We start from the raw sequence: 13,867 nt of genomic DNA on the forward strand, positions 1-13,867 counted from the left end.
AGGTTTTCCTTGTTGCATTAAAACTCCTCCTATCCCAATCCCACTAGCATCACATTCTACTTCAAAAGTTTTAGTGAAATCAGGAAGAATAAGTACAGGTGCTTCAGTCAAACGTTTTTTCAATTCTTGAAAAGCATCTTCTTGTGAGTTTCTCCATTTAAATTCAACACCTTTCTTTGTCAATTCATTTAAAGGGGAAGCGATGGTACTGAAATCTCGCACAAATCTTCTATAAAAACCAGCAAGACCATGAAAACTTCTTACTTGACTTACATTCGTTGGACCTGGCCAATCCTTGATGGCTTTCACCTTGGATTCATCCACCTCTATTCCTTTTACTGAAACAACAAAGCCAAGAAACACAACATGGTCTGTGCAAAAACTGCACTTCTCAAGATTAGCAAATAATTTCTCCTTTCTAAGCTCATCTAAAACTTGTCGAATGTGTTTCACATGTTCATCAAAAGACTTGCTGTAAATTAGAATATCATCGAAGTAGACAACAACAAATTTTCCTATGAAAGTTCTTAAGACATGGTTCATTAATCTCATAAAAGTACTAGGAGCATTAATCAACCCAAAGGGCATCACTAACCATTCATACAACCCAAATTTTGTTTTAAATGCAGTCTTCCATTCATCTCTAGTTTTCATTCTTATTTGATGGTATCCACTTCTCAAATCAATTTTAGTAAAAATTGTGGAACCACTTAATTCATCAAGCATATCATCTAGCCGTGGAATAGGATGGCGATAGCGAACGGTAATATTATTTATAGCTATACAATCAACACACATCTTCCATGATTCATCTTTCTTAGGTACTAAAATCACAGGAACAACACAAGGGCTTAAGCTTTCACGAACAAAACCTTTATCAAGAAGTTCTTGCACTTGCCTTTGTATTTCCTTAGTTTCTTCAGGATTGGTTCGATATGGTGGACGGTTAGGAAGTGCACCCCTGGAATAAGATCAATTTGATGCTCAATCCCTCGAATTGGAGGTAGTCTAGCCGGTGTTTCTTGTGGAAACACGTCTTCAAAGTCCTGCAAAAGATCAGCCACAACACTAGGAAGAGATGTTATGTCGTTAGGAGAAATCAAAACATCTTTGTTCACAAGTACAAAGAGTACTTGATATGGGTTGTTCCTCACTTCTCTCAGCTCAGATTTTGTGGCTAGCATAACTAGATGTTCTCCATCTTCCTTCCTTTTATCTCTTGAATTTGGCTTGTAGCACTCGCTCACCGAATTGTGGATGGCACTCAATTTCTTTTGCTCTTCTCCTCCTCTACTTGCTGTACTAATTTCAGTTTTCTTTTGTAAATGTTCAGCCATGATTTGTTGAGGGGTCATAGGCTTGAGTACAAACTTTCTCCCTTTCAGATCTAGCGTGTATTGATTTGTTCTTCCACAATGCTGAGAATATCGGTCATATTGCCAAGGTCTTCCTAGCAGCATGTGACACACAGACATGGGTGCAACATCGCACTCCACCGTGTCAATATACTCTCCAATCTTGAACGGAACTTTCACCTTATAACCAATCTTGATATCTCCCGATTCATTCAACCATTGGACATGATATGGATGAGGGTGTCGCTGCAACTTCAAACCAAGCTTTTCAACCATCTCACGACTTGCAAGATTATGGCAACTCCCTCCATCAATGATCACCTTTACTACTTTGTCTTGCACTTTTGCTCGCGTTTGAAAAAGATTATGTCGCTGTCCAATTTCAGCTTCTTTCATTTGAACACTCAAGATTTGTGTAACCACAAGAGTAGTACCATACTCAAATTCACATCTCGTATGTTCTTCAGATTTATCAATGTCATCTTCATTTCCTGCTTCAGCTTCCTCTTCACTAGCTGATGTATATTCTCCATCATCAGTCACAAGGACCACACGATTATTTGGACACTCCTTTATGACATGACCACGACCTCTACACTTGAAGCACTGAATACCACTAATCTTGGCTGTTGAACCCACTGATGTTGAAGTGGATGCTACTGGTTTATAACTCGTGTTTGGAGCAGCACCGTTCTTTCCACTAGAATTGCCTTGAATATTGGATCGCAAGCCTCCAGTTGAACCTTTTATCGCTGAGGATGCAACAGTAAACCTTGAGATCGATTTGCTTCCTCCAGTCATGGTTCATGCACCATATGACAAGGGCTTGCTGCTCTTAGCATCTTGTTGCAGCTGGCGTTCAGCCTTGGTGGCTTGATGTACCAAATCAATAAGACTTTGGTACGGCTGAAACTCAACAATACGCTGAATGTTGTGGTGTAACCCAGCCATGAAACGTGCAATGGTTTGCTCTTCGTCTTCATACACATTGGCTCTAATCATGGCCTTCTCCATCTCCTTATAATATTCCTCAACAAAGAAACTTCCTTGCCTTAGATTCTGCAATTTATCAAAAAGATCACGCCGATAATGCTTCGGCACAAAACGAATTCTCATTTCTCGCTTCATCTCTTGCCAAGTAATAATAGGGTCCTCTCCATCTTCTTCACGATCACGAAGAAGTTGCTCCCACCAAATCAGGGCATATCCTTCAAACTCAAGAGATGCCATTGCAAGTTTCTTCTCCTCTGAATAATTATGTAGGCGAAAGATTTTCTCCACCTTCAATTCCCATGTGAAATAATCTTCAGGATCAGATCTACCATCAAATTTTGGCATGGTAAACTTAAGTTTCCCAAATCTCTCTTCTTGGTTGACGCTCTATGATGACGACGACCATAGCGATGTTGGGACTGATCATCATCATTCCCAAATTCAGATTCCTCATTGTCATCATTTCTTTGATTCCGGCCTCTTCCTCTACCACATGCAGCACCTTGATTTCTCCTCCCATGTTCACTTGCCCTTCTAGAATAATTTCCTTCACCTTCTTCCCCATCTTCATCATGGTTTCTTACACTGTCAGGGAGTCGACGACGACCTCTGATTTCAGCCATAAGTGTCTGAAGATCTTGTGCCAATAGATCTTGCTTGGCTTCTATGCTTTGTTTGAGCTCATTGAATTGTATCATGGTGACACATTCTTCAATCTCAACGTTGGGATCCATCTTCTTGCGAAATTAGTGGCGACAAGGCAACAAATATAGGTAGAATATGAAACTATATAGAATCTCACAACCTCACCACTCTTACCAACCAAAGCTCTTATGAGTTCCCTGCGGGTTACAAGAAAATGTATGGTGGTAACAAGAAAGTGGTGGTCAAGCGAATACAAGACCAGAGTACCGATTACGATGGCTTATATGTGGAGCTTGGTGGGGAATAATAAACAAGGGATGCAATCTGAATCCTAGTTGTTGTAAAGTTAAATAACCATCCAACTAGAAGTTCCCTGCCTAGTGTTGACCACAAGATACGAGTGATGTAAATAGATCAAACACACACGCAAGAAATTTCAGATTTGATGCAGACAAGGAGTATGATTGGAATGCAAGTGTTGCAATCAGATCCAACCAAAATTTTGCACCAAATGACAATAGCAAACTGGTTGAACAACTTGATAAAACTTTCAGCACTTGTGCACATAAACAAACTGATTGTTCTACATTTCTTTCACAATCTTGTTCAACACTTTTTTGGCACTTTTTTGATACTTTTTTTATAGAACTAAACACAGAGATCTGATAGGATATTGCACACTTTATAATAATTAACAAAGAACTCAACCAGCAGCTATAACTTAAATAGGATCAAAGTTAACGCAAAGGAAATGATGAGGGTTTTCAGATTTTTCTTTTTGTGGATATTTTCAGATATATATAAGAGGCTCAAAGGAAACACAAAGGATAGAGTGACCAACAACTAAACAAAGATTCTAAGGACTGAAACTTAACAAAACTCACTGGAACAACAGATTGAAACAAAGGGCTATGGCAAAAATATTTTATGGCTTTTTTTGGTGGATAGGACGAACACAAAATATATGTAGCTAAGGGTAAAGAATCCTACCGTGGCAACTGAGGCTTTGATACCAGATGATGCGTCACGATGCCCGATCTTCACGACGTAGGATCAATCTTCAGATAACTAGCTTCAAAGAAGCCAAGATAACTTGCTGCAAGCAGCGATAACTAGTGCAACCTGACAAATAAAACTCAAAGCCAACCACCGTCTTTAATCGGCAGCCTGAATCGAGGATTCGCCCAACCACACTCTCAAAGAACCAACCAACACAGCCTACAATCAATCGAGGAGACCTCGAAGGGAGTAGGAGCACCACTTGGGAGCGGATGAAGCCGCCGCTTCTGCAATCCCGCAAAGGAATTCACAAGAGCAAAGGGGTAGAGATCACTCTCAATATTTGTTAGCACACAGCTGAACAAAGGGGGTTCTGTTTTAGATTATCAAAAGTTGTCTTACATCATAGACATAGGGGGTATTTATACTAGTAACAACCAGCCTTAGCGAGGTATAAACACTAAACAAAAGTATTTTCACGTGCTAATGTGAAGGAGCCTCTTCGGAAGATCTGAGAGCTGATTTCCGTGTGGCTGTTTGACTTCTGCGCAGCCTTCAGTATTTTGACAATAACTTCTAGGAATCTTCAAATGACGTGGGGCTGGATGCGTTGGAAAGCTGACTTGATAAGTTTTCTCACCATGTATAGCATGCTTAATGAAACTTCGTAGAATGATGCAGTTTAATATGAAAACTTGGTCATCAAACAGACTATTGACCTTCTGACCAGTCAGCACTAAAGTAGGTCGGCTGCCTTTCTGGTAGATTTGATTAAGTCGGCCTTAGAAGCATTGGAAACTAGACTTCAAGGGCTTTCCAAAAAGTACTTATGGGCCTTCATAGCTTTTGGGAATCAAAAGATATGACTGTTTCTTCTGGACGGTTCTGTAGCGCTGGACTGACTCAGACATAGCTCTTCTTGCTGATTCGCCTTTGATATGTTTTGTCCTTCCTCTTTGGTGAACCTAAGTAATATCAACATACACGACTTAGGTAGCATAAAGTTCTCATTAGTGTTTAATTGAAATTCATAAAGTAGCGCGTGCACCTCTTGTTGTAGCTTCTTAGCTCGGCTACGTGTAATTGGTCCATCAAAGACTTGGGTTGGTGATGATGTTGGTTGTACTTGAGTTGATGTAGTATGACTTGGGGGTTGTAACTTGTTGCTTAATGGCGTGGTCATATCACATATGCTTTATCTTGTGAGTGATGCATTTGTAGTGGTTAGTAAGTTAACTATTTCATTATTTATGGCACTGATATACTCGTAATTATTGTATATTTTTATATCATGGTCTGGATCTTTCTTAGGACTCTATACTGCATAATGTTGATGAACAGACTGTTTGTATTCTAAATGGGTGTCGAGTTACTGATCAAATTCTAAGATTGGTTCCAAACATTTTGGTTTGTATTCTTACTATACCTATTTTAAAGTAAATGTTCACAGTGTTTTTGTTGCTGGATTAATACAGTTTGTTTTCTCCATCCTGAGTTTTCGCACAACCTTAAGATTCATAAGATATTGGGGAAAGCGCCATGGGGTTTACTCAAATGTATGATTCTCTTCTGATTTTTAAAACTAGGAAATTGTTAGAGGTTCCTCATTGTCGTGCAGTTCCACGGTGGTGGCTTCATCACCGGGAGCAACATCGTCGTGGCCAAAGACGCCTTCTGCAGGAGGGTCGCCAAGCTCTACGATGTCATTGTCTTCATCTGCTCAAGGTCCTTGTTCACCGGTTCCCTTTTGTTTTTTCACATGAGAAACTATAAATAACACAACAAAATTTAGTATTGTTACTTCCTTCTAGAAGCCTTTTTTTGTTTTCACTTTCCTAAGTATTCTTAGGAAGCTAGAATGTAGCTTTTACTGGTGGAACGCATAGCACTTGCCCCCTCCATCCCAAATATCACTTTCTTGGTGAGTCAAACCGTTTTAAGTTTTACAAAATCTATAGAAATTTGCTAACATTTAGGATAATAAATAGGTATTATTAGATTCATTACAAAACAAATTTTAATAAAAAAAATTAATTAAAAACATAGATGTTGATGTTTTTTCTACGAGCTCGATGATTTATTTAAAAATCTATAGTTGCCCTTTTTTTAGGAAAGGCGGCATCTGATTGTCTTTTAATAATGGTCTGACAACCAACTACACTTGTATTTCCTACGCTTGAGTCCTTGTGATCTGCACGGTGTGATGCTGTCTATCACGAATTCACGGTAGTGCTCACTATCTGTCACTTAACCCTGTTAAGGCACAGACACTTGCTATCATGTTACTTGGTGGGAAGGTTGAATCATACACAAGACATCCAAAGCAGAACTTGTAAATTCAGAACTGAAATATGGACCATTTCATGATCTCCCACTTTTCTCCTACGTACCTGTGATTGTGCATTTTGAGAACAACAACCCTTTTTCAGTTGCAAAGGAAGTGTATAGATTACAGAACACTACAACATTGCTCATGGTGGTGCCAGATTCAAGGGTGAATTTTTCAGGTTATTCTCCTCTCTGAGTTTTGTTTAAAATTTATAAGTAACCAAATTTCTAACTGGATCATTTTCATTATTGTGTCTCTGATTTCCTTTTTTGAGCTAAAACACAATTTTGCGTTTGAATCCCATGTTCATGCTTCACAAATTTCATTTTAATTATTATGTCTCTGTTTTTAAATTTTTTCAGTTCAGAAACCCATAGAAGTTAAGGTTGTACAGCCTTTAATTAATTTCTTTCTAGATTCCTTTATTTCTCTCTATTTTTATTTACCAGAAACTCATAGAAGTTAAGGTCAAACCTCTTCTCCACATATGAAATAGAAATACCCATGTTTGTACCTTTTTCTCTTCATATGTGGCCTCCAGTAGCTTCACATGCTTCCCAATAGCTCCATCATCTTCAGTTAGCCAAAATATTGCACCATCGACATGAATCACTAAACCAAAGTTCACGCAGCTTAATCCTAGAGCTTCTACATGTGTTTGAATAATTTTGCAAGATTTATTGGTTTCTTTTTTTATCATGGTACAAAGTCTGTTACATTGATTGTCTGAATAAACGCCGTATGAAAAGGAGCACCGATCATGATTTTAGTTCTCCCTTTCTCTCTCTTTGAAACTCTAGAGTTATTGCTCAATACAGGTGATTCAGTTTTACCGGTCACTGCTATCTAAAAACTGACAGATGATGTGGATATGATTTATCTGTTTAATTAGCTAAGTCATCAGATGATGTTACTTTCAGTTAGTAGGTTTAGTCCTTCCTATTTATTTGAATTTTGTTTTATCATGACGATGTTTGGAGCTTTCCGTTATTGCTATTTTATATTACTGTGAACATGCCATGGTTGTGTACAAATATTGTAATCATGTTGCCGTTATCTATGCTTGATAAATTTTTTTATCAAATAGTAGTACAATGGTATATAAATTTATTTATCGATCATGTCTACTTGAGAGGATGCTCTCAGAACTTTCTTATTGAGAAGGCTCGATAACCTCACCAAAGAGGACAAGATGCAGATAACGATGATATCAAGTTGGGCTATTGAGTTGTACTTAGACAAGGTGCCTGCCATTCTGTTTCCTAGCTTCAATATTGGGTTGAGTAACTGCCTTTCCAGATCTTATTCATTATTTGTGTAATTTTGTAGATTAATCACCTAATGGAGGATACCACTGTCACCATCATAAATTGAGTAGCAGAGCCTAATAGCTCGGAATATTGTTAGGTAGTAAGTGAATTATGTGCTTTTCTTAGTGACAACAAAGATGTATTAGATGAAGCAACAACAATGAAACTATTGGAAAGATATGGTATATCATTGCCAAGAAATATGCTTCGGTTAATTATCCTCCATCAGGGATGACGCTGCAGAGGCTTCAGGAGGCGGCGGCGTGGGCTTGCTCGTCTGGGAGGGCCCTATTTGGCTATCATATGTAGTATTTAGTTTACTGTCTACTTCTGTTGTTGACAGTACCTGTGAATTCTGTTGTTGACAGTACATGTGATGTTGCTTGGTCCTTTGAAGCCTATGATTTGTTGTCCTAATATTCGACATTGAATTGGTAAGGAAGTCTTGTGATGTCATGAGCAAAGTATAGGTGCTTTTTTCTGCTTAAGCTGAGGGCTTGTCTTTCTTACATAACAGCAATGCATTTTGTATCATGTAGTGTTTCGTTATACTTGTTGATGTGCATATGGAAGTCTAGGCGAAGCAAATGAGAAGTTCTTGATTTTGTTTGGGTTCTGGACTTCGATCTTCCTTTCCATTCTCCAATCATCCAATATGTTTTAGATGCAATTCGACCACTACCATTCAGCAATTCTAGATATGCAAGGCATGCGATGTTTTTGTTGTCACTGGTATAATTCTTTATTTGTTTTATAATACAGTTTATGATGCAATTCTACATGTAGCAACTAAATGGAAGGCCTTCTCCTTGCAGATGTGCCTGATATAAACTTTGCAATCTGTTTCTCCGTATATATATTTATACTAATTTTTAACTCCCGTGTCAATGCACATGCACATACCTAATTACCTCATAAGAGATGATATGTCGCTGATTTTAATGGTATATTCCATACATCTTGAAATACAAACTATCTAAGTAATTTTAGGAACAAATAAGAGTTTAAAAAATAGGTACGCATATATATATATATATATATATATATATATATATATATATATATATATATATATATATATATATTAGGAGCCCTGGGCTTCCAATAACTAGAGGAAGCCCAGGTCGGACGGTGCAATCCGGTCGAGTCGGATCACATCCGAACGTCTATAAAACAGGACCCGGAGTGCTAGGGTTTAGTTTTTTACGCTCCACCCCGATTCATTAGCGACGCCGCGTGCGACGACGGCGGTTGCCCCAGAGCGTGCGCGACGGTGGACCCCCAGCCGGTGGCCGCAACTCCATGACCTCGACGCGCGGTGGCGGAGGTTCCTCGATCCGGAGTAGTGGCGGCGCTTCCCAGGTCGGTGGAGGTGGCTCCCCAATTCAGAGGGCGAGCGACACGACGCCCTTGTGCTGGCAAGCAGCGGCGTCCCCGAGGTCCCGAGGAGGCGGCACTTCCAAGGCCGGCGAGCAAGCGACGCCCGTCGATGTGCGAGTAGCGACGGCGACGCATGAGGCGCGATCTTTGAGCCAGCGGCGTCACGGTAGGCCCGAGATGCGCGCAACGATGATCGCACGTGACATCCTCCGATCCGGCGCAGTTTTCTTTTCGATTATTGTGTTTTATGCCTACCACATGTATTATTTACGCCAAAAACTGTATGATTTTATGCTTAAACACGAAGTTCGTATATCAGTTTACTGCATGCACATTGGAAAGGCAATTCCTTGATTTATGTTGTTCGTATTTTGCGCGCATGCAATGGAAACTCCCACGATTTTTGCCATAATTTTTGGATCTGTATAAAAATAGAAATCGCATGCATGCGGCTGCTATGTTTTCGGATCTGTCATAAAAATAGGATAGTAATAACAACCTACTAGAGCTATCAATCTCTCACATTGACTCGGTATTTACGCTTATAATTGAGGGATTTTATGCTCAAAACTTAAGGTTTTTACGCTCCACCCGGGGATGCGTACACCAGTGAACAACATGCCAGATTTTTTACGTAGTGTGACGAATTGCATAAATACCTACACAGTGTGACATATTTAGTATGAGTATATATCATAAAATGGTCATTACGAGTCTAGCTGCTTGGCTGTTGCAGCGATCCTAAATTTATGGAGAAAATAAAGCATTTAAAATAGAAATCGTCACACATATCTTTCCTAAATTTACGCGCATGCAAGGGAACATGTTTGACTCATGCATACATTTTGCCATAATTTTTGGATCTGTATAACTGCATGCATGCGGCTACCATGTTTTTCGGATCTACCATAAAAATAGGATCGTAATAACAACCTACTAGAGCTATCAACCTCTCACATTGGCTCGATATTTACGCTTATAATTGAAGGATTTTATACTCAAAACTTAAGGTTATTACGCTCCAACCCGGAGATGCGTCCACCAGTGAACAACATGCTAGATTTTTTACGCAGTGTAACGAATTGCATAAATAGCTACACCATGTAGTATAATTTGTATCAATATATATCATAAACTAGATCTAATATGTTTAGCTGCATGGCTGTTGGAGGGATCCTATATTTATGAAGGAAATAAAACATTAAATACGATTTTTTGTTTCTATGCGTACAATTCATTTCCTTTTATTGCACATCATTTTCATCATAAATTCGTGTGCATGCAGCTGACAACAGATTTTTATGCAGTATACTGAATTGCATAATTATCTACACAGGATAGTATATTTAGTAGCAGTATATATCATAAAATGGTCCTTACGAGTCTAGTTGCATGACTGTTGCAGCGATCCTAAATTTATGGAGAAAATAAAGCATTTAAAAATAGAAACCGTCACACATATCTTCCTAAATTTATGCGCATGTAAGGAGACGTGTTTGACTCATGCATGCATTCCTTTTTTGCGCGCACAGACGTGGGCGCGGGTGGTGCAACCGACAGCCTGATCTAGTCGGTGCGCTGGATTGAACTAGATTGCATGGATGATCGACCTGAACTTCCTTTAACTATTAGAAGCCCAGGACTCCCGTTATACCTGCTCTCTCTCTCTATATATATATATATATATATATATATATATATATATATATATATATATATATATATATATATATATATATATATATATATATATATATATATCGTTAAGCAATCAAGTATATACCTTACTATAATTTAAGGCAAATCTAACTAAATGAATGGTCTGTATACGTTTTGAAACACTGTAGCAACTGGGGGCTGATGTATTAGCACTTTCTTGGTTACAAACACTATAGGAGAAATACCATAGGCAACTATACACGGAAGTGGATTGTGCTGCAAGTTTTGCTTCAGAAAAAAAAACATGGAACCTCCCTTGCAACCTTGTGTACCACGTTGTCGACACAGTGATAGAGCGCATACCTCCATGGTCTGTTGCAAAATAGGACACACCAGGACAGCCAGAATCCGAAGATACATCCAGCAACCACAAAGCAACATAACCACACAGCACCTCTCTGTTGTCGTCGTCGTCTTGGCTTTTCTCGTCATTGTGCCTCGCTGCATCTGCACATTCTTGCAAAGGGAAACCGCATGGCCCCAAGTTGTTGCCGTAGATTGATGGGTCAACCAGCGTCCGCAGCTGATCATCTGCCGGTATCCTTCCCGACAGCCGATTGTTCGGAAGGTTCAGAGGGCTAAGAGCTTTCAGGTCTGCAAAGCCCGGAGGAGTCTCCCCTTCCAGTTGATTCAACGATAGGTCCAGGGATTCCAGCAGCGCCAAGTTTCCATTGTCTCCGGGGATATCACCTGGGAGGAGGTGGTTTCTTGACAAGTTCAGGTACCTGAGTCCACGGAGGTTCGTGACTCGTGAGCCCTTCAGGAATCGTTTGCGAGAGCAAATTGCACGACAAGTCAATAGCCATGATGGATGCTATCATCTTGCTGTACGCATAGTTCTCGTTCTTCCAGAATCCAGACTAGCTGGAGCCTGGAGCTGCTCGGAGCACGCGAAGAAATAAACGATCTCCTCCCCATGTTCCTGCTGCTGTGCCATGCCGGTAAAATTCGCGAAGTCGACAGGTATGGGACCGGTGAGCCTGTTGTGTGATAGATCTAGTAGCTGAAGCTGGGTGAACTGGAAAATCTGCTGGGGTAATGGGGTATACTTCCACTGAGCATGTTCGACGACAGGCGAAGGAATGTGAGCTGCGGCATGCTGTAGGCAATCCAACCAGGTATTTCGCCGGTGAAACCGTTGCCGCCAAGATCTAGCGTTATGAGCTCATAACAGTTTCTGGTGATCAAGGGAAGGTTGCCTTCGAAATGGTTGTTGGCTAGGTGTAGAGACCAGAGCGTGGGGCTAGATGAGCTGGACGACGGAGCTACGCCTACGCTGTTGAAAGAGTTGCTGGACAGATCCATGAGCAGTCTAGAGTCTGGGAGATCTCCGTGTATAGTAGGGCGTTGTTTGACAGGTCTAGGATCTTGAGGAAGCTAGCACTACGCCACTACAGAGTAATGTCGGCATGGTGCCGGTGATGTCGTTGGAGGAAAGGGCGAGGATCTCAATTTCGGGGAACGAAACAGCGTGGTGGTGGTAAGAAGGTCGTGTGCTTGTCCAGTCAGGCCGGCTACAGTTTGACAGGTCGAGTGAGAAGAGTCTGGAAAAGTTCCTGAATGTTAGAGGCAACGAGCCCGACAAATGGTTCAAGCTCAGACTCAGTTGAAGGATCTGAGGGAAAAAATTTATCGGCGAGAAATTTCCGAGAAAACCGAAAATCGCGATTATCAAAAGAAAATCGAAAATCGCGGTTACCGGTAGAGTCCGGTTTTTTTCCTTCCCGCTCAAAATTTTCATCTCTTTGAATTCAGCCGGTCTAATCATGTTCGTATGTATTTAGGTTGTGAATAAAAGGCCCAAAACACTACTCATATATAAAAATGGAACCCTAAATCATCTACAGCCGTCACCTGCTCCTTCACCAGCCAGCCGCCGCGGCGCCGTCCAGCTTCAGAGCTTCTCCCTGTGCGGCTGTGCTGCTGCATTTGTACTTCCGTGCAGCTCCTCCTTGTACGGATGTGCTGTTGGCCTGCTGCACGCCTGCACTAGTTCTTCACGTGCGCCCTCCACAAGACAGGTACAGGCATACAACACTACTGTATTTCTTGTATAGCTTGCTGCATTTCACTTGGTGATCTATTCTACTGTCTGCTGCGCAAGGGAGGCTAGCAGCAAGCGTCGGACAACGACGAGCTAGGTGAAGGAGTAGGCACTGTCCCTGGACAGCGAAGATGAAGTGCACGTGGTTGACCATCCTATTGAGCGTTGTGTTGTTACTCATGTAGAGAAAGGAAAGACCATGGCTGATGCCAACACATCTTCTAGTGGTGCTGATGTGGTGCTTGATTGACATGATAATTGCTTTCATAATGACCTTACTTTTGTTTTCTATGTCATGATTGTACAGGTCCTACCATGATATCCATTATTAATTTTATGATCTTTTACAATGGGCGCATGTTCTTCCACGAGTCAGTAAATGCAACTGGTCTAATTTAAAATTTTGATTATATCTATGGAATTATTTCTAATGTGGTTGCTGATATTGGGATAAGCATGTTGTTCAGATCATCACTGATAATGGCTCAAACTATGAAATGATCTGTCAAGACTTCACAACAAAATATCCATATATCACATACCATAAATTTAATGTTCAAGGATATAGGACGATTTCCTAATGTTGCAGAAGTAGTGAATAGTGCAACGAGAATTTGTAGATTCTTCTATAATCATAATAGGTGATAGTTCAATTCTGTTTTGTCATATTTCATTGTTGTTTTGTCATAATTCATATCCATTGCTGCTTTTCATAATTTATTGTTATTTTTATTGTAGGTTACATGCTATGATGCGAGAGAAAATTGGTGGAGAGCTAGTTTGGTGGAACACAACTAGGTTCGGTACTGTTTTTATTTTCCTGCAGAGTTTTTTGGACAGAAAAGATAAATTTAAGTTGTGGATGGCATCACCTGATCAGCTGATTGGGAGAACTGTAAGTGGGCTGGTGAAGAAGATCATGACTTCACATATGATTGTTTGACAACAAATAAATGGTGGACTAACATGGAAAAGATTTTGAAAGTTGTGTCATCAATCTACTTTGTACTTTGTTTAGCTAATCAACAGAAGAGTGTGTCTGTTGGTCCTTGTTCTCAAATGTTATACATGAAGAACAAGACAACACAATTGT

Source organism: Zea mays, chromosome 5 (genome assembly GCF_902167145.1).
Source record: "Zea mays cultivar B73 chromosome 5, Zm-B73-REFERENCE-NAM-5.0, whole genome shotgun sequence".
NCBI lineage: Eukaryota > Viridiplantae > Streptophyta > Magnoliopsida > Poales > Poaceae > Zea > Zea mays.